Genomic DNA, 27270 nt, shown 5'->3' on the forward strand with positions numbered 1-27270 from the left:
ACACTGTTAGTGCAGCTAAAACTCATTGGCAAATAACTAACAAAACCCAGCTAGCAATAAATAAGGACAAAATGATATATAGACAGACAGATGGAATTGCATAAACAGACAAGAAAAGCAAAGAGACAAACATACGGAGGAGTTTGTTTTAAAAGAGTGAAAGATTCTGATTTATTTCGTACTTTAGTGAGAAAAAATAGGTTTGTTTGTAATTATTTTCACAGTAATAAAACTGAATCACAAGGTCATACCCTTAAATAAGTAGGAAAAATTACTCAGGGTAGGCCTCCTATAGATGTTCCAAATTTTAAGGAAGCATTAGCTCTGTCTAATTTAAATACTGAAATCAAAATTCAAGAAAGAAAGAATAAAAGCATTGGGGACTGAAAAAAATATGATAGATAGAGGGAGGATTGAGGCAGCAGGATTTTTTTTTTTTTTTATGAAAGTTGTCTGCCCTACCTTCTTCCCCAGCGCTGAGTTTCTCTTCTCATAATCGGTGTCTCCCTGGAAGTACAGTGTGAGTGGTAATGACTGCCTGCCTCCCTAATGAGTCCATTTTCCTGCTCTTGATGTTGTGTATATACACACACTGCAACCTACCTTACAAACCACAGAGACGGGAAGGGAAAGAGAGCAAGAGAGAGGGAGGGAGAGGGGGGAAGAGAGAGAGAGAGAAACAGAGACAGAGCAAGCAAGCGAGTGAGAGAGAAGAGAGAAAGAAAAACAGAAAGAAACAGAGAAAGGCACAGACAAAGCCCTCCTACCAGACAGCAGACAGCCCTCCTTCCCCTATCCAGCAAAATGCAACTCGTCTAATGCAGCAACAGGTTCGGTATTGCCAGACTAGCAGAGTAAAAAAGATATAGTCTCTATATCATTCCTGCTTGCAAATAAACAGTTTAAGAGCAGCTGGCTCCACCTTCTTTATTTATGCTCCATTATGAGGAATGTATTGTTTCAATTCTGGCACAGAGTACGTGTAATTATCATAAATACATTTTTTGCATATTAGCAGGAAATACTGAAGTACAGAGCTTATTTGTGCAATTTTTCACATTTATTTTTTAATGTGAGAAGATGTCAACAAATCTTCTCTGACAAAAGCCTAATAATGATTTTAAAGTCAGAGCATTCTTAAAGGAGGCACTGAAAGCAACAGACTATACAAAAGGAAAACTGATCTCAGCCAAAACTGATAACTACAAAGAAGAAATTAAAATGATCAGCAAATAAATTAAGACCATACACAAAATTGGAGACAAAACCAGAATTAAGTTTAATGAAGTTACTAGTATTCTAGAATAAGGCATATTGGCTTCTTATCTGAAGCATGCAGCTATACAAACATCACAATGTAATGTACTCTGTATGAACAGGTGCAGTGTATATAGTACATAGTATGTAATGACAGAAATAAATCCCCTAAGAAGCTACCCTCACAATCAGGACAAAATATCAAAAATATGGATCTGAAATAAGAGCAGATACTACTGGCTCTTGTATTAGAAAGAAAAAACTAAAAATAACCAGTGATTCTATATAAACCTGCCTTTAAAAAGAAACTGTCATTGTCTGGTCCATCTACTTCGGTTACAGTTTCCACCCAATGTGCTCCCCAAGCCACTCCCAATCCCAGGTGTATTTTCTTCCTTAGGTGATACATGTGCAACTATAGAATTACTAACACTAGAAAATAAAACTAGCTCAAGCTACTTTCCTGCTTTCTCAATTTAAAAAAATATGCCTGATGAGTCATAACACATTCTAACATTATATCTATCTAAAAACTACCTTTTTTATTATGTTTCCATAATTTGGGTATATATCATTTAGATGAGACTTAGAAAAACACTAGAATAAAATGTTCTAAAGAAAATTCATACAAAAATGAAAGATGAGAGCGCATGTGAGTTATTTTAATACTATAATTTGGCACCAACAGTCTTAAGTATATTAATTGTACATTCATCCTTCTCTACATAGCTTAGCATAATAATGTGCTTCAAAAGTCAGAATGTGTACCTTCATGTTATATCTTGACTATATCTTCACATAATTAACAAGAATCTTTCAGAATTTTAGTTAAATCCTGGAAAACAATGAGAACACAGATCAATAACACAAAATGCTTCCAAGTAGAGACTTACACATATATGTTCCAGGTATTTTCTTTGTTTTAATCTAAGGAAAACAAGAAAATTGAAGTGTAAAGGTCCAAGAAGTTTATTTACCCTCTCTAAAGAACAACTGAGAGGGCATGAGGGACAAGGCAACAAACAGTACAAGAAATGTATCCAATGCCCAATGTATGATACTGTAACCTCTCTGTACATCAGTTTGATAATAAATATTTGAGAAAAATAAATAAATAAATAAATACTAAAAAAAAAAAAAGAACAACTGAGAGAGCTGAATTTAAAAGGGAAAAAAATGGCTGGGCATGTTGGTGCACTCCTATCATCTCAGCTATGCAGGAGGTAGAGATAAGAAGCTGAAGTCAGAGGATGGCCCCTGCAAAAAAGGAAACCCTACCTAGAGAAACAAAAAGAGCTATGTGTGTCTCTAGGGTAAAGTCCCACACTCAGTACTGCGAAAAGAAGGAAGGGAGGGAGGGAGGGAGGGAGGGAGGGAGAGAGGGAGGGAGGGAGGGAGGGAGGAAGGAAGGAAGGAAGGAAGGAAGGAAGGAAGGAAGGAAGGAAGGAAGGAAGGAAGGAAGGAAGGAAGGAAGGAAGGAAGGAAGGAAGGAAAGAGGAAGAAGTAGTTGTAGTACAGCATAAAGAGTGGGCATGGTGATACAAACCTAAAACCACAGCTACTCAGGAAACAGACTTGGGAGGGTAACAGTCCCAGGCTAGCTTGGTTAAAATAAAACAAAAAGCAAAGGATTGAGATCTGCCTCAAACAGTAGATCACTTACCTTGCTATTACGAAGCTGAGTTCAATCCCCAGAAGTACCGATAATAAATAAATATTTTAAAAAATGGCTGAGTGAAAAATATGTATGCCAACGTTTTTCCTGTACTTACTCTACTGGACTCAAAGCAAGGTAAATAGCTCCTGGTTAGTATTTTCTTGGGCTCAACATGTTCTATCCCTTACTGAGACTGAGCCTAACATCACCTGAAGTAACCACAGTACCATGAGAAGGAACACAGTCCTTCCTAGTTATCTACAGTGGACTGGACCCACTTATAACCTTTAAAATACCAAAATCTGCAGATGTAAAGTCCCTAATATAAAATAGCATAGCAGTTGCATAATACTTACACACATCATTCCATATTCTCCAAAACACCTATACCTTACTTCTAATATCTATGACAATGCAAATGCTATGGCGATTTGTGTATTAATTTGTTTAGGAAATAATGCAAAGAAAAAATCTATACATATTCACTTTAAGTGCAATTAAAAATATTTATGAACAGCAGTTGATTAAATCTGTAAATACAAAACCTATGGAAAAGGGGGCTCACTTTAGTCCCAAATGACTATAGGCTGCAGAAATTATGAAATTATTAAATTGTCTCCTACACTGATATGTAATATGGTAGAAAGTTAAAACTTCAGAACACAGTCTATTCCAAATGGATCCTTACATTTAATGGAACCTCAGTCAAAAATCCCTCAAAGTTAATTTGAGGATATTGACAAGTAGATTCTAAAACTTACATAGAGTAGTAGCAAATGACCAAGTATAACCACCAATGAAGAAGAAAGAAGTTAGAAAAACTATAGTGGTCAAGGCAACAGGGTACTGCAAAAGAATAGACAAATTGACCAATAGAAAAACTGAGAAATAATTCCTGATAAATTTAGTCATCTTGTTTTTAACAAAATAGAAAAGTCAATACAATGGAGCAAAGATAGTCTCATCAATGAATAGTCAAATAGTGCTGAAACTAGACATTAATGGGCAAAGAAAATCTACATGGGACATTCACCTCTCACCGATAGATATTGATTCTAAATGGATCACATAAATAAGTATAAATTTTAAAGCTCAAGAGTCCAAAAGATAAATAGGAGAAAACATTGATGACCTTAGATTTGGCAATGACTTTCAGATTAAAAAGCAAATGCATAACCATGAAAGAAAAGACTAATAAGGTGGACCTCATTAATACTGAAAATTTATTGTCTGTGATAGATAGTATCAACAATAAATCAAGTTACAGACGGTGGAAACATTTCAAAAGAAATCTTATAGGGTACTAGTTTGAGGTCTCATTTTCAAGATGAAGAAATGAGAGAGTTGAGGAACTTGCCTGAAATCACACAATGTAGTAGTAATGAAATCTGAAGGTTTAGACTGCTTGAGCTTAACTTTTAAATTTAAGGGTGATGTCAGAAGGGTTATATTTACATAAGTAAGGTAATGAGAACATTTTTTTTTTTTTTTGCCAGTCCTGGGGCTTGGACTCAGGGCCGGAGTACTGTCCCTAGCTTCTTTTTGTTCAAGACTAGCATTCTGCCACTTGAGCCACAGTGCCACTTCTGGCCGTTTTCTGTATATGTGGTGCTGGGGAATTGAATCCAGGGCTTCATGTTTACAAGGCAATCACTCTTGCCACTAGGCCATATCCTCAGCCCCATGAGAATATTTCTTGTCCAGGACTGTTACCCCCTCCCATGTTTTCTGCCACTTCCCCCCCACGGTGGTCCTTCCACCCACACTATAAAGTTTGTTTCCAACATGGTGTCTTGTGAGTATTGAAGCTGCATTGGTTCACCCTCTGTCCTTTGTTTCACCATTTTGTTATTCCCCTTCCCTTCCTCTAATCAGATAAACATATATACAAGACACAGGGTACCAAAATAAAAAACAGTGACACTAAAGGGCAAAAATGAAAAAAATAACTTCACAAAGCACATTAAAAACATAAACAAAAACAAGAGACAACAAAAACCCTCCTGTTTCCATATCTTGGAGTTTGTTTCAATTGTCATCATTTTATATAATCATCTGTACATAGCTATTGAGCTATTGTAATCCTCAGCTCAGTCTATCTTAGACATATGCTAATTATTACAAATAAGGGAAACCATGGAGCCCATGTTTGTCTTTCCATTTCCTTACAAATGGGGCAATGTCATTCTTTCGGAAGAAGCATACAATTCCATTGTGTGTGTGTGTGTGTGTGTGTGTGTGTGTGTGTGTGTATATATATATATCACATTTTATTGTCCCATTCATCTATTGAGGCACATCTGTGTTGGTTCCATATCTTAACTATGGTAACACCAACAAATGGTGTGGGCAAAACTGTCCATACATATGTAGAAAACTGAAGTTATAACCATATATATCACCTTGCACCTAGATCAAAGACCTCAAGGTAAGAGCAGATACCCTGAAAACATTACAGGAAGGGATGGGGGAATACACTAGGGCTCCTTGGCACATGTCGAAACTTCCTAAATAGATTGGGAGAAGAACTTCACTAGCTATATAACAGACTAGGGTGTCATATCAAAATACACTTAGAGGCTGGGAATGTGGCCTGAGGCAGAGTGCTTGCCTAACATGCATGAAAGCCCTGGGTTCAATTCCTCAGCATCACATATACAGAAAAAGCCAGAAGTGGCACTGTGGCTCAAGTGGTAGAGTGCTAGCCTTAAGCAAAATGAAGCCAGGGACAGTACTTAGGCCCTAAGTTCAAGCCCCAGTACTAGCAAAAAAGAACAAAATTAAACTTAAAGCTCAAAAAATTAAGCCCGCCAACAACAAATCCTCAAAGAAACAACCACCTCATTAATAAGTGGACTAAAGAATTAAAAAGAGACTTCTCTGGAAGGGAAATAACTGCCCAACTCATGGTGGGCAGAGGAAAATGTGGAGGGGGAAGGCGGAGGAAAAAGTGAAAGAGGAGGTAACAGTTTGGATAAGAAATGTACTCCCTTTCTTACATATGAAACTGTAACCCCTCTGTACTTCACTTTGACAACCAGAAAATTGTGAAAAAAAGAATAGCTAATAGAAAGATGAAGAAATGTTCAACATCTCTGGACATAAAAGAAATGCAAATAAAAATTATTTCTATTTTTTCTTACTGTTTTTGTTTTCTGTATCCTGTCATATATAAGCTTAACAGACCCATGGAAGGAAATAGGAATCACAGAAACCTCAGGACAAAGGATGAACTAATGCAACAATGATACTCAGTAGACACTATGCAAGAAATGAACTATCTAATCTGGGGAGGGGGAAGGGAAATGGGGAGAGGTCTGCAGCAGAAAATAGGCAGGGGTAACAGTGTTAAAAAGAAATGTACTGATTACCTTACTTATGTAACTGTAACCCCATTGTTCATAACCTTTACAATATTAAAAAACAACAACACTACACTGAGATTCCATCTCAAACCAGTTAGAATGGCCAATATCAACAAAACAAATAATACAGATGCTGGAGGGGATGTGGCCAAAGAAGAATGCTACTACACTGTTGGTGGGAATGTAAACTGGTTCAACCATTCTGGAAAGCAGTATGGTGGTTCCTCGAAAGATTAAACATAGCACTCCCCTATGATTCAGCAATCCTAGTCCTGGGCATTTACCCAAATGATCACAAACAAGCCCGTACTAAAGCTGAGATTAACTTTTATATTAGAGTGTTTCCAAGTATCTAATTCTACCTAAGGCTCTATGCAGCAAAATGTTCTTGTGGTTATGTGTCAAATTCAATATGACCTATGATTTCTCGCCAAATTTTTCTTCAATACTTGATGTTCTCAATATATTTCAATTATGTTCTCAATATATTTCAATAAATCTACTTAAAACATAAATTCTATCAAGTATTGTCAAAACTTGTGTAGTTCAAATGTTAAATATTTAGGGACAATATATATCTATATTTTTTTGTTTTTGTTTTTGCCAGTCCTGGGGCTTGAACTCAGGGCCTACGCACTGTTCCTGAGCTTCTTTTGCTCAAGGCTAGCACTCTACCACTTGAGCCACAGCTCCACTTCTGGCTTTTTCTGTCTATATAGTACTAAGGAATCAAACCCAGGGCTTCATGCATGCTAGGCAAGCATTCTACCACTAAGCCACATTCCCAGCTACTTACCTATTTTTAAAGAACAAAATAAACAATACATAAAACAAAACTTTTAATTTTAAACTATGTGAAAAAAGAATTAAAAATCAATTATAAATAGTTATAAGATTCTAACTGATTAAAACTATTATCTGATTTTATACAGTTGGTTTTAATTTGGGATTAAGAAGCTTTTGAATGTTGACACTAATGATTTATTATCAAAGAATTTACCTTGTTCTGATTTTGTGCACTATGTAAATGTAATGAATACGTACTATTTGCTATATTTTTGTAGGGTGGAGTAAGAATAAAAAGCATAATGTAGTTCATGCCCTAAAAGACTTCATAAACTGGTAGGGGTTAGGTATGTAAACAGCCTAATTAGCATAAGCAAATAATCTTCCTGCAATATCATGTGATATTCTACATAATGAGTTGCCTTAAACTTTGTGCTAACTTCCCCCTTGAAAGTTAAAAATAAAAGCCATAAAAATAAATATAAATACCTAAGTTTAAAATGTGGCTTATGAAAGAGGTATGTGTATATGTATGCAGGAAAGCAATGGAGATGTACAGAGTTTGTTTTCTAATGATGCATTTACAGATGAATTGAATATACTTTATCCATTTTCTAAAAAAAAAAATCCCTACCTAACTATCTTCTACTAGTTCACAGGACATAGATTTACATGACTCTAGAAAGCAGTAACAACTATTACCCTGGAATATAATTTTTCATTACTTTTTAATGTTAACAAATATATCTTGGTCAGAGTTACGCTGACAAATGAATATTTTCAAACAAGATGATGAGTGTTTTACTTTTTTCAATTTTCAACACAAAACAAGGAAACTAATTTCAAAGCATTTGTAATTGTCCTATGTTACATTTTGTTCCAACTTCCTTTTCAGGTGTCATTAATGGTTTTTGTAATGTGTTGCTGAACAGAAAAATAATGTTGTTTTTTTTTAAGATTTTTCATAAGAAAATGCCCCAAAGATACTTCTATTGCAAAGGGAAACAAGGAAGTAAAAATTAGAACCATGTGAAAATAATAATTTGAGAATCCTTAGTAAACAGGAATGAAACAATTGAAGAAGAGTGGGTAGGAGAGGGATAGGTGTGAATGTTCAAAGGGATTATATTGGTCAAGATACACTGCATTCATAAACGGCTTTTTTAAGTGGCAATTCCTTTGGACAACTACTTAAAAACTATTTTTTTTAAAAATATGTCTAGAGTTTTTGGGCCAAAATGAATAAGTAGATAATTTTGTCAGAGAAGGCACCATCATCAGTTAATTCTGTGTCCCAATAAGATAACAATCCTTAATTCTGGTCATCTGACTAAAACTGCATCTCAGCAGTCTCAAGAAAAGTATGAGTGTAGATAAATTATTAATATTGGCAAATAACATGAAATGTATATCTAATTTCAATTTTATTACACATTTAAGTTTAAGATTAAAATGAAGCATTACATCACTGGATATACCTCTATTATTATTTTCAGTGATGAAACATATATCATATTTAATTATACATATTTGTATTATAATTTCATATTCCTCCTTGACCCAATGGATTGAGAGAAACTCATGACACATTACAACAGGGGCCCTTCCTATTAGCTTTTCGGTTATAGTACCTGGCAGTACACCTGATAAGAGTATTGGAGCTCAATGAAGTCTTTCTCAACAAATGAATAAAATAATGATCAGACAAAGTAATGATATAGAGTTATAAGGCTTGGTTAAGTAAAAACTTTAACAAATTTGAGTCCAGAGGATGATAAAAACAACCTATAATTGGTACCTTTAAAAATCTATTAAATCTTAATGGAAATATGCTACAAGTTTTAGAATACAGGCTGAACAAGCAACAGAGAAAATGTGAGGGCCTGAGTTCAAATCCCAGTTCTGGTAAAGTCAAAAAAGAAAGAAAGAAAAAGAATTGGGTGCCAGTGGCTCATGCCTGTAGTCCTGGCTACTAAGGAGGCTAAGATCCAGAGAACAGAGGTTGTTAAACAGCTGAGACAGACAAGTCCAAGAAACAGTAAAATGCTGGACTAGACTAAGCTACTGAGTTTAAATAGAGTAGAACACTGGTCACTGTGAGCAAGCAAGCCTAGTGAGGGTATCAAGGCCCTGAGTTCAAATCCCAAGAACCTGGATAAAAAAATACACTAAATCATGGGCTGGGAATATGGCCTAGTCGTAAAGTGCTCGCCTCATATACATGAAGCCCTGGGTTCAGTTCCTCAGCACCACATATATATAGAAAAATTCAGAAGTGGTGCTGTGGCTCAAGTGGTAGAGTGCTAGCCTTGAGCAAAATAGTAGCCAGGGGCAGTGCTCAGGCCCTGAGTTCAAGCCCCAGGACTGGCAAAAAAAAAAAAAATGCACTAAGTCATACAGGAATTATCATTACAGTTGGGCAAAAATGAAATGTTATCAAACATCCATGTATTTTTAAGTTCTCAATATATATCAAAAAAAAACTTCCCTTTAACAAGAAATTTTACATTCATATTTCTTAGAAGAAAATTCAGTTTGCACTCATACTTCATTTATCTGCTATTTCTCTCACATGTACAACTTTCTAAACATTCATGTAGAAATCTGAAATCAGTCTCCAAGTTATTCATAGGAATTAAACTATTTGGTTTACAAAAACACCCTGATAAGGTTACTGGAGTCAGAATGTAGCCTGAATAATCCTTGTGAATTTATACTATGCTATGTAAAAAAAGAAATAATCTGAAGGCAGAAAACAGAGATAAGGAGAAAAGGGCGGGGGAGAAGGGAGAGAGGGGATGGCAGGAAAGAACAGTGAGAAATTCCTAGGTTAAGGTGGCCAAAAGTCTTTTGTTAAGAGGCCTAATGTTAAATTCTGAGAAACTGAATTTTGCAAGGATATGTTCTCCTCTATAATCCTTTGAAAGTGTTTGCTATACCCTGTCTTACTTAATCATGCAAAGAAAACAAAGACAATTTAAAATGAAGGTTTTTTGCCCACATTTACTCATGCACTAATAGTCAATGAAGACATGGTAGTTTTCTCACAAGACAGAAATATTCCAAAAGTTGCAGTAGTGACCACTGGAGTAAATATTGGCCAGGAAGCCATAAATTGTGAACAATCAAAAGTCAAAAGTATTTTACCACAGAGTGACTCAATTCAGAAGTGAGTCAATAATCTTATTCAACAAATACATAGGACAAATAGTTTTTGAAACTTATTATTGGTGTTACATATATTCTACCATATGGTGTAGGTTAAAAATGACACTTTCCAGAGACTTTGAAACTGCAATTTTCCTTATTTGCACCAATAGAAAAGAGATAAGAAACCCAAAAATAAGTTTCTATCTGTATTTTGAAATGCTTCCATGTTAACATATGTTTTAGTATGCCTAATATTGTACAAGATTAAAACATACTTTGAACAAAATTATCTATACTATGACAGACTAATTTAGAAGAAGTTGAACACAATTTATTTTCTCTAATATTTTCTCTATTGAATACCTAGGTAAGGAAATTGCCTTTGCTTAGACTTTCTGAGATACAGATATTTTCTATATAAGTTCAAAATCTGATCAAGGAACTTGAAATTGTCTAAGCATAAATTGAAATATATTGTGAAGCATATCATCTGCTTTGCTGAAATATTGCTGGCAATATTGAGATTTAAACTTAGGGCCTTGTCTTTTCTAAGCAAGCACTCCACCACTTCTATAATATCCTAAATTCTTCTTGCTGTCTTGCTTTCTAATTTATTTCTCATAGAATGTTTCTTGCTTTTTCCAAAGATTGGCCAAATATTTGCCATTCCTTCAAGCCTATTTCCTATTTTAAAAAAAAATTAACTTAAAGAAAGAATTTACATACATTATTATCATTAATGGTTACAGGACTTTAGAATTTACTTAGTGAAAATATTTTAGTAATATATTACTCGGAAAAAGCATTACATAGAAAAAATTATGCTAACACAAGGACTTTTAATACTTATTATACTTGTTCAAGTAAACAGGTCTTACATGAAATCCAAATATAATTTTATATTTTCAGGTAACAAAAGGTATTTCTCCATTACCAACATATTTCTTCAAGAATTGCTTCAAAGATATGTATAAAAATATTGAGCAGTCCACTAAAACAAGATCCTTACTTCCTCAAACTCTGAGAGGATAGTTGAAAGAAAGAGAGAGAGAGAGAGGAAGGAAGGGAGGGAGGGAGGGAGGGAGGGAGGGAGGGAGGGAGGGAGGGAAAAGAAAAGGAGAAGGAAGTAGAGGGGAGGGGGAGAGAGGGAAGGAAGGAAGGAAGGAAGGAAGGAAGGAAGGAAGGAAGGAAGGAAGGAAGGAAGGAAGGAAAAAAGAAAGGAAGGAAAGAAGGAAGGAAGGAAGGGTACAGTAGGCTTTACTTCAAACAACATAAATATTAATTTCATCATCCTTAAGTTCACATAATCACTAATCTACTGCATTCCAATAAATAAAAATAGTTTGCACTATTTATAAAATACCTATATCAGAAGTCTGCTTCTTTTAAAGCTCAAAGTGTGTTTTCATGTTCCGTACAGCCTGTTTGCTAATGTACTTGAGAAATATTCACCATTTTTAGGTTTTGAAATTTACATTAGAATGTAAAGTAACTCATATAATACTGAAAATATTATTTCTGGAGTTAGGGGAAATTGTGAGAATTTAAGAGTCTCACTTCAGTTTCCATTCTAACTGTTAGAAGTTTGCTATGAAACTTATATCCAAAACTTCTAGACTGAAAAGAAAAATGAGGAAAAAATGTCATAGTAAGCTGTCTCCATTTTTACCATGAAACAAAAGGCAAAAATTGGCAGGTAGAGATTTTAGAAAATAAATGTCTAATTGTGTCAGAGGAGTTAAAATGAAATAGCTAGTAAAAAAAATAGCCTAATTGAAGTTTTAAAGTATGAATCTAAATAAAATTACATATTTATCGTTCTCACATTTGAGCCCTGGTTACTGAATTTTATTGTCTACATTGAACAGAGCTTAATTCTTTCCTCTACTAAGCAAAATGTTAATATATGGCTTTCTCTTTTAACGTTCTCCTTCAACTGTATAAAATTTCTTAATCAAAAATATTCCCTCTTATATTTCATATGAAGGAAGTTAAGTTATAACTCTGTACATTCCTATCACTTTTGGAGATTCTTCATTCTCCATGGATTTTAATTCATTCAAAAGACATTGTCATGAACAATGGATTCACATTTCTCTCTCCTCTGGGAGGTCTAAGCTCTTGCCTTAGCAACAAACACTGTATCTAAGAGATTGTGTGTTGTTCCTATTCACCTTTGTGACTACACATTCCCAAAATGGCTATTCGTCATTATTAATATTTTTCTATCATATATATGCATTTTAAGTACTTCAGTGTCCATTGATCCTTATGTTCTACTATCACCTTTCCACAGACTATATTTATATAGATAGATTATTGCCCTGTACTGCTTATCCATCCAAGTTCGCCTTTTCTACCTAATTTGAGACATATACATATCTATAAAAAGGTAAGAATCTAGTAATTTATCTTAGAATTCCAGTCACTGAAAAACATGCATGATTTCCCATAAAGTTATATTATTGATCCTTTCCAAATGAGATATCATTTGGATAGTTCTGTATGTCTGTGTGCTGGTTATCAGACTCATCTTTCCATTGCTTCCACTCCAGGCTTTTCCTATACTTCCTCAACTATACACATCCTTAAGATATATGACCAACAAAAAGGAGAAATATTAAGAGTATTGTTATACACCAGGTTCTTCACAACATCTCAATATTTTTGTAGAGAACTTTTTTCATTATATGACATAGAAATTTCTTTTTCCTTTCATTTTTTACCTTAATAGAACAATATCAAGGGCAGCAGATTAAAAATGGCAGGTATGTCAATATATGACTTCATACTAAGCAACAATTTGCCTATCATATATAATGTTTTAAAATTTGAAATAAACAGAGAAAAGAGGAAAAAAGATGTCAGCATTCTAGAAACACAAAAATAAAAATAAAAAAAGAGGGAAGATTAAGTTCTCAAAGAGTGGTTCCTTACTACAAAGTGCAACATTTGTCAATTCTGTTGCAAATGTACTTTATACAAGCTCTGGACACATGAAAAGCAAAAAATGTAATTTGTGAGGGAAGTTCACAGATAAAGCTAAATATGACCTGAGAGCTGATGTATGTCACACATACAATCAAGCAATTACTCAAAACCAGTAACTACCCACTCAACCCTTCATTCCCAGACCAAATTCACAGACTTCTCAAAGATTATATACTTTTTAATTTTCTACTCCCAAGACGAGCTTTGATGTTGCTTGATTCTCCTGAATAAAAATATTAGTATTAGTACAGTAGAGAAGGAAGTCATTAAGACAGTTCTACTGAAAGATAACAGTGAAAGTTTCAAAGCAGCATTCCTTTGTACTAACTGCAAATACCATTTTAACTGTTAATTAGCAAGCTGCTAATGTATTTAATATACTCAGACTTGTTTCTACATCTTTGAAGTGAAAAAGTTGACCACCTCATAAAGTTGGGAGGGACAAATGAGTAAGTAAGTATAGCTAATCATTAAAAATTGTTTGGCATTAGGGGCTGGGGATATAGCCTAGTGGCAAGAGTGCCTGCCTCGGATACACGAGGCCCTAGGTTCGATTCCCCAGCACCACATATACAGAAAACGGCCAGAAGCGGCGCTGTGGCTCAAGTGGCGGAGTGCTAGCCTTGAGCGGGAAGAAGCCAGGGACAGTGCTCAGGCCCTGAGTCCAAGGCCCAGGACTGGCCAAAAAAAAAAAAAATTGTTTGGCATGGAGTAATTATTAAAGATATAAACTGGTAATAATGATTATAAAAATGGGTAGTATTCCATTAAGTAATATAAATATTTAAATTTATAATAATCTTCCAAAAGTAACATGAGTGAGTAGTAGATTTCAAATCAAAATAAATAAATATAACTTGTTATTACAAATGAATAATTTAAATATTTTAAGATTGGTACCATATTTTGTTGGGTTTTCCTGCTTTTAAATGTAGCAAGTTGGTATCACATCAACCAACCCAAAGTCAAATAAGCAGTTATATTAAGAAATATGTTAGACAAACTTGTAGATATTTTTAAGTATGCACTGATAAATGCATTGTATATATTAATGAGGCATCTTTTTTTTTCCCCCCCAGTTCTGGAGCTTGAACTCAGCGTCTGAGCACTGTCCCTGGCTTCTTTTTGCTCAAAGCTAGCACTCTACCTCTTGAGTCACAGCACCACTTCTGGTTTTTTCTGTTTATGTGGGACTAAGGAATCAAACCCAGGGCTTCATGCATTGTAGGCAAGCACTCTACCACTAAGCCACATTCCCAGGCCTGAAGCATCTTTTCTAATAAAAATGTAGTTGGAATTCAAGGTGAAAGATTGAAATTCAAAGAAAAGATGAAATTAAAAAGATAAATTCTGGAGGATTTTATATTATATACATAAAGACTTCATATGCAGCTCTACTAAGTAAGAAAACGAATTAATAGCATATGGATAGTTAAACCATCCAAAAACCAGGAAAAGGGAGCTAAAAAGCAGACTGCTGCCTACTTAAAACCTTAATGTACAGAGGTGGCAGGATAAGTCACTGAGGAAAAACAAAGAATATATAACAAATTTATTTGGAAATTTTGTGTTTCCTTTTAGAAAACAATGTAATGTTTTACTCCCATAAAATAGTAAGTGTAGCCACTTAAACCAAAATGTTCCTCCTCATTAAAATGCACTGAAGAAAATGTAAAGGCAAGAATCCACTCAAATCAATAGAAATAACCATAAACAAATAAAAGAAGAAACATAGGAAACTACACGGATAACTACTTCACAGAAAAAACATATACATAGTCATAGCTAAATTATTCAACAAAAACTCAAATCAAGACCACAGTCTGATATTTTTATTAAGTCAGGTGGCAAAAATTTAAATATCCAATCATTAGGTTAAAGATAATATAAATCAACAAATATCATGGCTATCGCATGTACAAATGAGTAATTTGAGCCATCTTGGTATGCTCAGGGGAAGAGTATATCGATACTGATGAATTCCTTTTAATGTTTTAATTGTTTTCTGAGTCTTCGGTAGCTAGGTATTGGTCTAATAACGAATGAATGAATGAAAGCACAAAATAAATAATAATAATTCATGGAACAATGGTCACAATTCACATTATGATTACCTAATTTTGTGTGCCCAAAGTCCATTGTTTTAAATGACAGGTATTTTAGAAATATTACTCCAACTTTCATGTAGGCATAAATAACTGGGGAACTGTTGAAATTAGTATGATTCATTAGATCTGGGATGGTGGTTGAAAATTCAGTGTGTTAGCTTCCAGATGATACAACTTTTGGCTAATCTCACACAATCTATATTGTTCAGCACTTCAAAACATAAAGTGCAAGGAGAGCTAAAAAGTTTAAGGCTATTTAAGCTAAACGTACATATAATGCCCCTTATAATAAAAAGATTTAAGTAAGTGCTTTATTTGGTCAGCTCAAAACTGAGCTTTATATTTTTAAAAAGCCAGCAAAACACGGTTTGTTTGGGTTTTTTTTGGCCAGTCCTGGGCCTTGGACTCAGGGCCTGAGCACTGTCCCTGGCTTCCTTTTTGCTCAAGGCTAGCACTCTGCCACTTGAGCAACAGCGCCACTTCTGGCCGTTTTCTGTATATGTGGTGCTGGGGAATTGAACCCAGGGCCTCCTGTATATGAGGTAAGCTCTCTCGCCACTAGGCCATATCCCCACCCCCAAAACACGGTTTTAAGCTAGAACATCATTATTCAAGAAATTTTAAAGCTTGAAGGATTAAGTAAACTGAACTGAATAGGTAAAGAGATGACATATTTCCAAAAGATTATTACAGTAATATAAAATGTTAATTTGCTTCCAGCTGGAAAGGAAAATACTTTAAAATATGTCACAATTGGGCTGATGTAGTGATGGCATCTCTGCAACCACAGCTACTTAGGAGACAGAAATGGGAATATCATAACCGGCCTAAGTGGGAAAAATAATTAACAATGTCCTAGCTCAAATAACAAGCAGGGCTTGGTAGTTAAGCCAGTAATCTAGCTATACAAGAGAAAAAGGTAGGTGGATGTCTATCTAAAATTGGCTCCGAGCCCCCCACCAAATTTTTTAAAGAAACCCCACTGCAAGAAAAATGTAAAGTGAAAAATGATGGACATGTAGCTCAAGTGGCAGAGTACTTGTATAACATGTACAAGGGACTGAGCTCAAAGTCCAGTACTGCTCAAAAAAAACCACAGTTGGCTGTTACCTTCATATGTAACCAGATAATACACAGCAAAAAAAAATGAAACTCTTCAACTGAAATAATTTCACTCAAGTAAGTAACTAGTATCAAATAATCTATTCAGGTAACTTTCACTACCAGCCTCACCTAAAGTTTATAAAAAGAAATGATTTTATCTCTATCCTTTTAAAGATCTTTCTTTATGGTCTTATTGTAGCGCTATGGCTGGGAAGGTAGCTTAGTGGTAGAGTGCTTGCCTAGCATGGATGAAGCCCTACGTTCAATTCCCCAGTACCACATAAACAGAAAAAAGTTAGAAGTAGTGCTGTGACTCAAGTAGTAGCAAAAAGAAGATCAGGAATAGTGCCCAGGCCCTGAATTCAAGCCCCAGGACTAGCACAAAAAAAAAAAAAAAAAAAAGTTTTTTAATAGGATCATACTACTGAAAAATAGATGTAAAATTTATTTAGGCTCATCCATTTGACTTTCTCCAAACCATGATCTATGTATAATTAATAGTGAGGTACAATGAGACCCTACAGCATTAAGATTACACATGCTTATGTAATAAAAGAATGGAAGTGTTTTAAAATATTTTGTAACACAGTTCTTAACCTACTGAATATTGTGTTCTCTCATACTCCCATACCGCTAAAAATTAGCTAATTTTTAATTTATGGGGTTTTTTTTGGCCAGTCCTGGGCCTTGGACTCAGGGCCTGAGCACTGTCCCTGGCTTCTTCCCGCTCAAGGCTAGCACTCTGCCACTTGAGCCACAGCGCCGCTTCTGGCCGTTTTCTGTATATGTGGTGCTGGGGAATCAAACCTAGGGCCTCGTGTATCCGAGGCAGGCACTCTTGCCACTAGGCTATATCCCCAGCCCTAATTTATGTTTTAAGATACTGTTTTCTACTATTTTCTTTATCTTTTCAAACTTTCACTCTTCCTCTGGCTAATATTATTCTTTAATTTTTTTTTTTTTTTTTTTTTTTTTTTGTGGCCAGTCCTGGGCCTTGGACTCAGGGCCTGAGCACTGTCCCTGGCTTCTTCCCGCTCAAGGCTAGCACTCTGCCACTTGAGCCACAGCCCCGCTTCTGGCCGTTTTCTGTATATGTGGTGCTGGGGAATCGAACCTAGGGCCTCATGTATCCGAGGCAGGCACTTTTGCCACTAGGCTATATCCCCAGCCCATATTCTTTAATTTTTAATAATATTTTAAATAGCATTTACTTTCCATCATTCTTAAAAACATAGGAACTTAAGGCTGGACAACTGCTTTAGTTATTTTCAATATATCTTTACATAAACTATTTTTCTTTTTTTTCTAAGTGACTTCTGTCACTTAGAAATCTGTCATTTATATGCAGTAAAATACTGATTTTAAACTAAAACTATTCAAATTTTAATTATTCTCACATGTAGTGAGATAATATGTTTACAAAATCTCTGCTTTCTAAATATTGACTATTTTTATGGCCAATAGGAGAGATGCTCAACAATATTTAAATGGGCCACGCATAATGACACATGCATGTAGTTGCAACTACTAAGAAGGCCAATCAGTGCATGAGGATCATTTGAGATCAGGAGTTTGAGGCCAACCTCATCAATGCAATGAGAAAACAAAACAAAAAGTGTGCAACGATTGTCAGATTCATCATAGATATTAATTTTAAATTATTTTTCTATTAGTTGTTGTGTTTAATAGAATTGTTTGGATCTCTTCAATAAATGGCAGCATACAAATTTATGATTTTTTCCTCTTAACTGAATATTTTAAAGTATCTTTTTTCTTTCAAAAATTTTAACCTTATATCCTGTCTGTTACCAATGTAGTCATTGATGTTTTCACTTTTCTTATTATTTGCATTAGCCTAGTGTCTTTATATTCATCATTTTATATCGAAGGTTTTTCATAATACTGTTTAAGGTACATTTCTTACCATTTGTCTTGTATTTTAATGTAATCTGATACTATCTGTCACTGAGGGGAGAAGTTAGTCCATGTACACTTAATGCAATAATAGATTACACTTAAACTTCCTATTACATTTTTGTTTTACATACTGCTTCATCATTTTCCTCTTACATGTTTTGATTAAATGGCTACTCTATTATTTCTATGTTGATATTAAATTCTAAGTGTTTTTCTATCAGATTATCTTCATTTACCAATCATCAATACACACACATATGATCCTTTTCCATTCATAAAAAGATTCTATGCGGGGCTGGGGATATGGCCTAATAGGGTAAGAGTGCTTGCCTCCTATCCATGAAGCCCTGGGTTCAATTCCCCAGCATCACGTTTACAGAAAAAGGCCAGAAGTGACACTGTGGCTCAAGTGGCAGAGTGCTAGCCTTGAGCAAAAACAAAAAGAAGCCAGGGACAGTGCTCAGGCCCTGAGTCCAAGGCCCAGGACTGGCAAAAACAAAACAAGATTCTATGCTTTTTCTTTCATCCTAAATAAGATCTTTCAAAATGTGGTTGCTTTCTTCCTCTTCCTTTCTTTTTCCTTCTTCCCATTGTCTCCTCTCGTCTTTGACACCCAACTTCCCAAGCCTCTTACTACTAAGATTAATGAGATGGTTCCATGCATTTCAAATTTTCCTTACAGAAATACGCCTTTTTAATTTCAAGAGCCTTGAATTACCTATTGCATATTACTAGCCAACAGTATTTATCTGTTTGATTAAATTTTTATGTATTTACACACAAGTAATTGTGTGTATATTATTGTGTGTACAATTGTGTGTATATATTTGCTCATTGTTAATCACTATTTTCATCTTCACCTTCTTCAGCGTTAAGTGTTTGATCTCCTGCATTTGTTAATGTTTTTAGTCTATTCGCAGGGATTTTCTTAGATTTGGTATATAACGATATATTTTGAGTTCCATTATATCATGAAATGTATTTCTCTCTCCTTGACTAATAAGTAATTTTTCAGATATTCAAATTATATATCTATGTATATATGAAATCCTAAAATGTCTTGATATTTACTGCTTTATAGGAAATGGCTCTTTCTAATTGGGCTGGAGCTTATGTTTCAATTAAATTTTAGAATTTAGAATTGTTTAGCAGCATATGCCTGTATTTCTTTTCAATCCAGACCAAAATCAGTAAACTCTTTCCATTTAAAAACTAATTTTCCTTTCCATTTTGGAATTGGGGATAATTCTTGGTAAATCAATCTTTCTACCACTTAAACCATGTAGCCAAACCCTTTGCTTTGATTATTATTGAAATAGGGTCTTATTTTATTTTTGCTTAGGATGTCCTAGACTGTAATTCTATTTACTTCATGCTGTAATGGGATAACCAGCATGAACAGCTCCAGACTTCAAATTTATTTTCCTAGATTTTTTAAAAGAAAAAAGTTCTATTTCTTTCCTTCTTTTTTTTTAATCTATCTATCTTTCTATCTATCATCTATCTATTTCCCTTCCTACCTACCTACCAACCTATCTACCTGTCAATCTTTTGGGCAGTAATGGGTATGAATTCAGGACCATGTGCTTAAGCCACATTTCTAGTCAGATTTTTCTTAATCTTTGAGAAATTTCTTTTCAGTATTTAACTATATTTTCTTTCTATTGTAATTTCTCCCTTTGTAATTCTTACTACTCATACTATTCACATATCTTAGTTTCTATATCCTCTAAATCTCACCTTTATATTCAGTATTTTGTTATGTTTATGTTTGAATGATGAGACATTTCTTATATTTTAGTTCATGAATGCATATTTCAGGGATAACTTTCACTGAATTCATACAATGTGTTAGTCAACTGGGATATTTTTCTTAGTGTATTAAGTTCTTCATTTTAATTTCCTTTAATGACATAAATTTTGCTTTTTTCAAATTCATGTTTCATTGATTTTTGCTTGGACTGTACTCTGATTTTCCTACCTGATCTTCCTGTCTCACTTGTTACTGGGTCTCCACAAATGGGATGACATTTTCTTGTTGATATGTCATGAAGCTCAGCATGCAGTACCCTAGAAGGTAGAAGCATCACAGGTAGTGAAAAACAAAGATAGTCTGCCATTGCCTTGTAGAGTCACATCACAGAAAACTTAGCTTGTCCTATTTTGTTTTTGCTTCATGGACAGAAAATATCCTAGTTAGCTACTTTGACTTTTTAGTTATCTTTGCTTTTTAGACTTAGATGTTTAAAATGAATAAAGATTGATCTTTTTTCATAAGGGTCATAGACTTGTGAAGTTAAACTTCTTAATGTCTGCTGCTTTCCGTTACTTACCCTGAACTCTAGCACTTTTCTCTTACGGCCCAAATGAAGGTAGACAACAAATTTTAGAGTAATTATTCTCTGCCCAGTGTGTTATGGCAATTGTTGACAAATGTCAGTAGCCATTTAACTTATTTATAAAACCTTTAAAAAAATATCTTGGGATAAGATGGGAGATATGCTTCTGGGGTACATTTAGATTTTATAATTATTCCCCCAAATTAGTATTTTCCTTAGAAAGCATATTCCTGAATACCATGTTCTCTGTATGCTGTTAGACACACATTTCAAAATATACTGCCACTATTAATCACTTTTCATAAAAGCTTTAAAGGACTTCTAGTTTTAATTATTTCAGGATAGAATTATATTTGTTTCAAAAACAACCTTCAGTCAAACAGTTAAAGTTTCAGTTAAAAAAAAAAGCAGTTATGACTTTGGCCAGATAAATTTTCCCAAGTCTAGCAAATATGAAAAAGTATGCCATCTATTAGACAGAAAAGAAACACATGCTACATATGTGATTTATGTACATTACCTTCTGTATTGTTCATAGCACAATTATCTCTTTTATTTTCTAGAAGAGCTATGGATCACTAATATTAACATGCTAAATATTTTAATATTAAGTAGTAAATATTAAACCAGAGTGTATTTCTATTTCAGACAACAGGGTAAAATAAACCAAAACTATTTTAATTATGTGGAACTTTACAAATATTCTTTTTAAGCTCATATAAAATGTTCAAAATCTGTAGCAATCTATTAAGTATAAAAAGTACTCTGCTTTGTTTGTCCTAGTATCCAGATAGGAATCATATAGGATATGAAATCTGGTTTTCATCCGTGAATCAGTAGGTAATGTATTTCTGTGTACTCTATTCAACACAATATCCTGAATTGATTGTAGTAGATTTGCTTTACCATTGATGGACAATATCTGATACATTTCTTTTCTGAATCACGGTAAATATAACTTTTATTGAAACTTCTGCCATGATAGAATTTCATTATGTATCTAAAAGGATAAGAGATTAAGCATGTGTAAAAATGTTTGGGTCTTACAAAGGTACAGAGAGCATCTATAATGGGGAATAACAAGTTTTACAATACTAAATTTGAACCATAACTGATTGAAAATAAGGAAATGGATAGGCTAATAAACAATAATTAAAGTATATTCATTGGATAGATACAAAATAGCCTGACCAAAAAACATTCATTAAAACCCTCCTGTGTGCCAAATACTATACTAGTACTATGGCTATGAAGACAAATTATTCATGGTTTCTGTCCTTAAAATACTTTATCTCAATGCAGTATGATTCTAAATGTTGCCTTTCCTAAGTGATGATTCTCTTACCTTTCCTAAATGATGAATCTCAAAGAATATGAGTTAGGAGTGAAACTGTACATCAGACACAATTACATAAAAGTAACTTTACATTAGAGTCCCTCTACTCTTTTTTTTGTGGGGGTGGAGCTAGTCATGGGGCTTGAACTCTGGGCTTGGGCACTGTGCCTGAGTTCTTCAGGTCAACACTAGCACTCTACCACCTAAGCCACAGCACCACTTCTGGTTTTCGGCTGGATAATTGGAGATAAGAGTCTCACAGACTTTCCTGCCTTGGGTGGCTTTGAACCTTGATCCTCAGATCTGAGCATCCTGAGTAGCTAGGACTACAGGTGTGAGCCACAGGCACCCAGCTACCATCCACTTTTTAAATAATCAAACTTATCATTACTCAGGCAATTGGTAGAAATGTATGTATAATTTAAAAGTACAAAACACAACTATTCTCATTTGGTTCTTGTTTAATACATAACAAAAATGTAATATACATATTTATTACATATATTATAAATATATAAAACAAATATCAGTTCAAATCCAGAATATCTAGATCAGAAGCACCTGTATTTTTTTCCATACTACTTTTCAGTTTTGAAAATTCCTTCAACATAGTGGTGCTTTGTTCTCAACTCCTTTTGAACAGATAAATTATGAACATCAGTTTTCAAAGGTACTTCTATAAGGGTCAGTTATATAAAGGAAGGCAAAATGCAAACAATATACCTAGGTATCACAGATGTCAGAAGAACAAAAATGAGTTTCACTAATAATGAGCCTGAAGAGGAAATGTTGAGTTGAATGCTGACAATTTTTCTAAACTTCACAATATATTTGTTCAGTGGTATAACTATTTGAAGCACACAATTCTTATTGTACTGTATTTCCTAATAAACTAACACTAATAGTATGAATAAAATATCTGAAATACAGTCATATAAAGGTAGCTTCAACATTCGTGATGGTATAGCACTCTACTGATTTCACTACTCAAAAATACAATTCATGTAATATAGCTTAAGATAGCTCAATAACAAATAACTTGTAACCTGAAGAGTCTTTTGTACCTTATAGACAAATGTTATATGAATATCCAGTCTGAGGCAAATGTGATATTAAAATTAACATTGAAAGTTACTATAATTTCCTTTCTTTACTCATTCTACCTATTCTAAAGATAATCCAAATTTATATATACTCATTTTATCTGAGCTGATCATTGGAAATGTATTTATACTATCATATAAAACTGTACTTTTTTGTTTGTAGTGACATATCAAGAAAAGTTAAAAACCACATTAGGTTAGATAAGCACTAGTGGCTCATGTCTGTAATCCTAGCTACTCAGGAATTTGGATCACTGTCTAAAGCCAACCCTAGCTGAAAAATCCATGACACTTAATCTCCAATTAATCAGTAGAACCTTGGAAGTGGAAGTATAGCTCAAGTGGTAGAGTACCAGCCTTGGACAAAAACACCAAACACTAAGTAGAGACAGCATGAGGCCCTGACTTCATGTCCCAGTACTGGCATAAAAAATAAAAAAAAAAAAAAGCTTGGTCTTTTATCCATGATTTAAATCTCCATGAACATGAGAAAGAGAAGATGAAAGGCTAAATTACATAAGAAATGAAATAAAATCAGGTGTAAGACTTAAAATCTATCAGACCCTCAGAAAATCTAACAGGTACCTTCTTATACTTGAGAGATAAACTCTTAGAAAATAATTTACAAATTGCCTCTGTTCAGAACTGGGTTGCATATAATAGGCACTCCATAAATGGTTTATCATATATACAGCTTGTTGTGCTAAATTACATCTTTTTGTAATGCTCTTAAACTGACTGCTTAATTCAAAGCTAGACTTGATTAATATGTTTTTCTGCCAAATCATATCTGTCTTTGTATTACAAACCATATTTAAGTCACATACTGGTTTCTCAATCAAGTGAGAGAGTACACATAACCAGCAGTAAACACAGGGGGATTCCAAACTCAGTAGAATCTATTGTGTTTCTGTTCTCCCTCTAGCATAACTTATGTAAGTCCCCAGATCTTGGATACTCATCTAGATTGTTTAATTTTCCTGTCTGAATTCTACCTTTCAAACTACTCCTAGAATTTAACTTTTCCTTTGACCTACTCCTACTCACTGTTTCCACATGTTACTGAGCTCCACTGTTATCTACAGAACTAAAATCAGGCAGCATATAACAAATGTATTCACTATAAAATCTTTAGAGAAATTCCCTAAGAATTTGTAATTCTAGATTGAAGAGTCAAATTTCAACACCAGACTGTACCATAGCAACCATTCCTCTCTCTTATAATTCACCTGTGCCCTTCTCTAGAACTTTCTCCAAGTCTATAATGTCTTTCTTGAAATAAAATTGCCAAAGATAATTTGAGAAAACACTAAGTAGAAATGGTTCCACAATAGAGGCCTTATGACAAGGTAATTAACAGCTGATATTTTCTGTTTTAGAGCTGTACTTGAGTATGAATTGCAATTTGTTATATATTAGATATGTGATTTCAAATAAGATGTTCTATAGCCTTTTTGAGCCTTAGTTTATAAGACTAAGATAAAGGTACCTGGCCTTAATTGTAATTAAGGGCAATATATCAATGCATGTTACAGAGTAAGCGCTCAATAAATGTTGGCTATATCATTATTGTCATTCTTATTATTTAGTAGAAGATGCAATTTATTTTTATTTTCACGAAGATTCTCACTAAGATTTCTGCTAGTTTGGGATATTTTTAGAAAACAATCTATAGTAATTCCTCAAATTTCAGCTAACTTTCCCAAGTCAGTTTTGCTTAAAACATTTAGAATATCTTTTTTATAATTTGAATGCACTGAAACACAAACACCATCTTTGTACACAATTGCTAATATAATTTTTGCCATTTTATTAACTAGGTATTTCAGACTATAATAGCATTATTTAATATATTAGCAAATGTATTATGCATTCTCTCTTTGAAATGATTTATAAAAATGCTACATGATCAGAATCAGGAACATCTGGACTTGTGAGTGAGTGTAGGAAAAGCAAGGGATTCAAAATTCTACAGATTGTTATATCCATTTGTGAATAAGTAGTGTTGGTTAGCTTTGAGCCTCTCACAATCATTCACATTAGCAAAAAGCAATCTGACTCAATTTTTAAAACCTGACTAAAATTTTAAATAAAAACTTCAAGGTTGTCATTAAATACCATATTTCTACATGAATTACATACAGTTGTGTGTTTCTATATGTTACAAAGTAGTAGTTGCCTAGAAATGATAAATTAAATATTTTTGTAATAAGGGGTCCTGATTAGCAGAAGTATATCTAGTTTCTGCTTAGAGAGGTACAAAAACCAACTTTACCTTTTTTCCTTGAAGATATATATCTATTTGCATATCGATAGCTGTAAATTAAGCATCCCATTATTACTTGATTTTCCCAATTTAAACACCTTTATGCTGGATGAAATACAAAGAATAAAACAAATTCGATTGTTAACACAAACTTCTAAATTAAGGTGAATTGTAAAAAAGCTTATGTAAACTACTAAATTATATTTTCCAATTCAAAAGCATTTTTGGTACTTGTATTATGTGTTTACAGTTAAATTATGCTGGGCTCAAAACCAAGAAAATTGCTACCAAAGATTGAAAGAAAAAGGCAAATTGTTTTATATTTCTCCAGGCCGGGGAGGGGGGGCGGTCTAAAACTGATTCAAATATTGGAGAAAACATCAAGAAGATGAAGAATCTGAAGAATCTGTGGTCATGATCCAGATAATATAACATACCCAAGATCACATAACTAACTAGTAGCAGCACTGGAGGCTATAATTACTAACTGTACACTGAAGACTTAATTTGTGTTGTTTTGTTTTTTATGTGTTTTTGGGTGCTAGTCTTAGATCTTGAACTCAGGGCCTGGGGGCTGTCCTTGAGCTTTTGTTCTCAAGGATACTACTCTCAAGATTACTGCTCTAGCACTTTGAGCCACAGCTTCACTTCTGGTTTTCTGGTGGTTAACTAGAGATAGGAATCCCACTGGCTTGGAACTATGATCCTCAGATCTCAGCCTCCTGAGTAGCTAGGATTACAGGTATGAGCCACCAATGCCTAGCAACTGAAGATTTTCTACAGCAATGAAGTTAGAGAATTAAATATATGAGGAATTGAAAAGAAAGATGTCCCCTCAAATTAAAACGCCTTAGATTTAATAACTTGTACTTAATTACAAAGAAAATTATAGTTCCCTTAAAACAATACCAGGGGCTTTTTGATATCTAAAGGAAGCTACAGAGTCATTTAATATGTAAAAGAGAAAGAAGAGAAGAAGAGAGGGAGAAAAGGCAGAGACCATGAGTAAAAGGAGAGATTATACTGGTACTGGATTTTCCATATTTGTTTTGTTAATTGTTACAGATCTTAGGTTCTTTTTAAAATGGTAACCTGTGTTTCAAAAATGAAGATAAACATAAAATGAATTTCTGATCATTTATAAAGCACTGAAATATAAATAAGTAAATCTCCGGAAACTTAACTAATAACAGCAAAATAATGAATATCAAAATTTTCAAAACTCAAAATACAGGGGAGGCGTAGGAAAAATGAGGGAGGAGGTAACAAGTTGGATAAGAAATGTACTCACTGATTTATGAAACTAACCCCTCTGTACATCACTTTGACAATAAAAAAATGAAAAAAACCTCAAAATACAAATCTTTTAAATCTTTTCTGAGTTAAAAATATCTTTTAAAAATGTCAAAAGTAATTGAGAAAGAGATGAAATCAGCATATCCAGCTCTCTAAACTATGTGTATATTTTTCCTCAAGTGCATATTCATGAGCTGACAGTAAAGACAGACTGGCTGCTTTGTTTGAATATAGTTCTGTTTACCGCATACTGTCAAGAATGGATTTTGACACTCACAGTATTAATATTGCTATTTTTATTGATATAATTAGTACAGCTATAAATAATTGCTTGGTCTTTCATATCTAAGTATATCATTATAATCAGCAGCATGAGGACTTCTTTTTCCTAAGTAACGCCTTGGAAATGTATTACTGGTCAAAAGAACCAAAGTGACCTCATGATATAGAAATTACTTAAGAAACATGTTGCCTCATCAATAGAGACTGTTTTGTGTATGACTTCACTAAACAAACGAGTTTATATTTGTTTGAAACTAAAGTTTCTCACCAATCTGCTGTTTCAATTTCACATCACACCATATTGTACCTAAAA

The 27270-nt window shown here is 34.0% G+C and overlaps 1 protein-coding gene across 15 annotated transcripts in view; it reads right to left on the reverse strand.

The window, feature by feature from the left end:
* The window catches only part of Zbtb20 (zinc finger and BTB domain containing 20), a 748243-nt gene that overhangs the window by 714892 nt on the left and 6081 nt on the right, over nucleotides 1–27270 (reverse strand). For 9 of the 15 annotated variants that reach the window (XM_048346649.1, XM_048346669.1, XM_048346676.1 and 6 more), the window contains exon 1: nucleotides 463–1093. The gene's annotated coding sequence lies outside the window, so the exon portion shown is untranslated. Of the gene's footprint in view, nucleotides 1–462; nucleotides 1094–20316; nucleotides 20711–27270 lie in introns of those variants that run through there. The other 6 variants (XM_048346655.1, XM_048346654.1, XM_048346650.1 and 3 more) reach the window with 3 other exon arrangements.

Source organism: Perognathus longimembris, chromosome 5 (assembly GCF_023159225.1).
Source record: "Perognathus longimembris pacificus isolate PPM17 chromosome 5, ASM2315922v1, whole genome shotgun sequence".
NCBI lineage: Eukaryota > Metazoa > Chordata > Mammalia > Rodentia > Heteromyidae > Perognathus > Perognathus longimembris.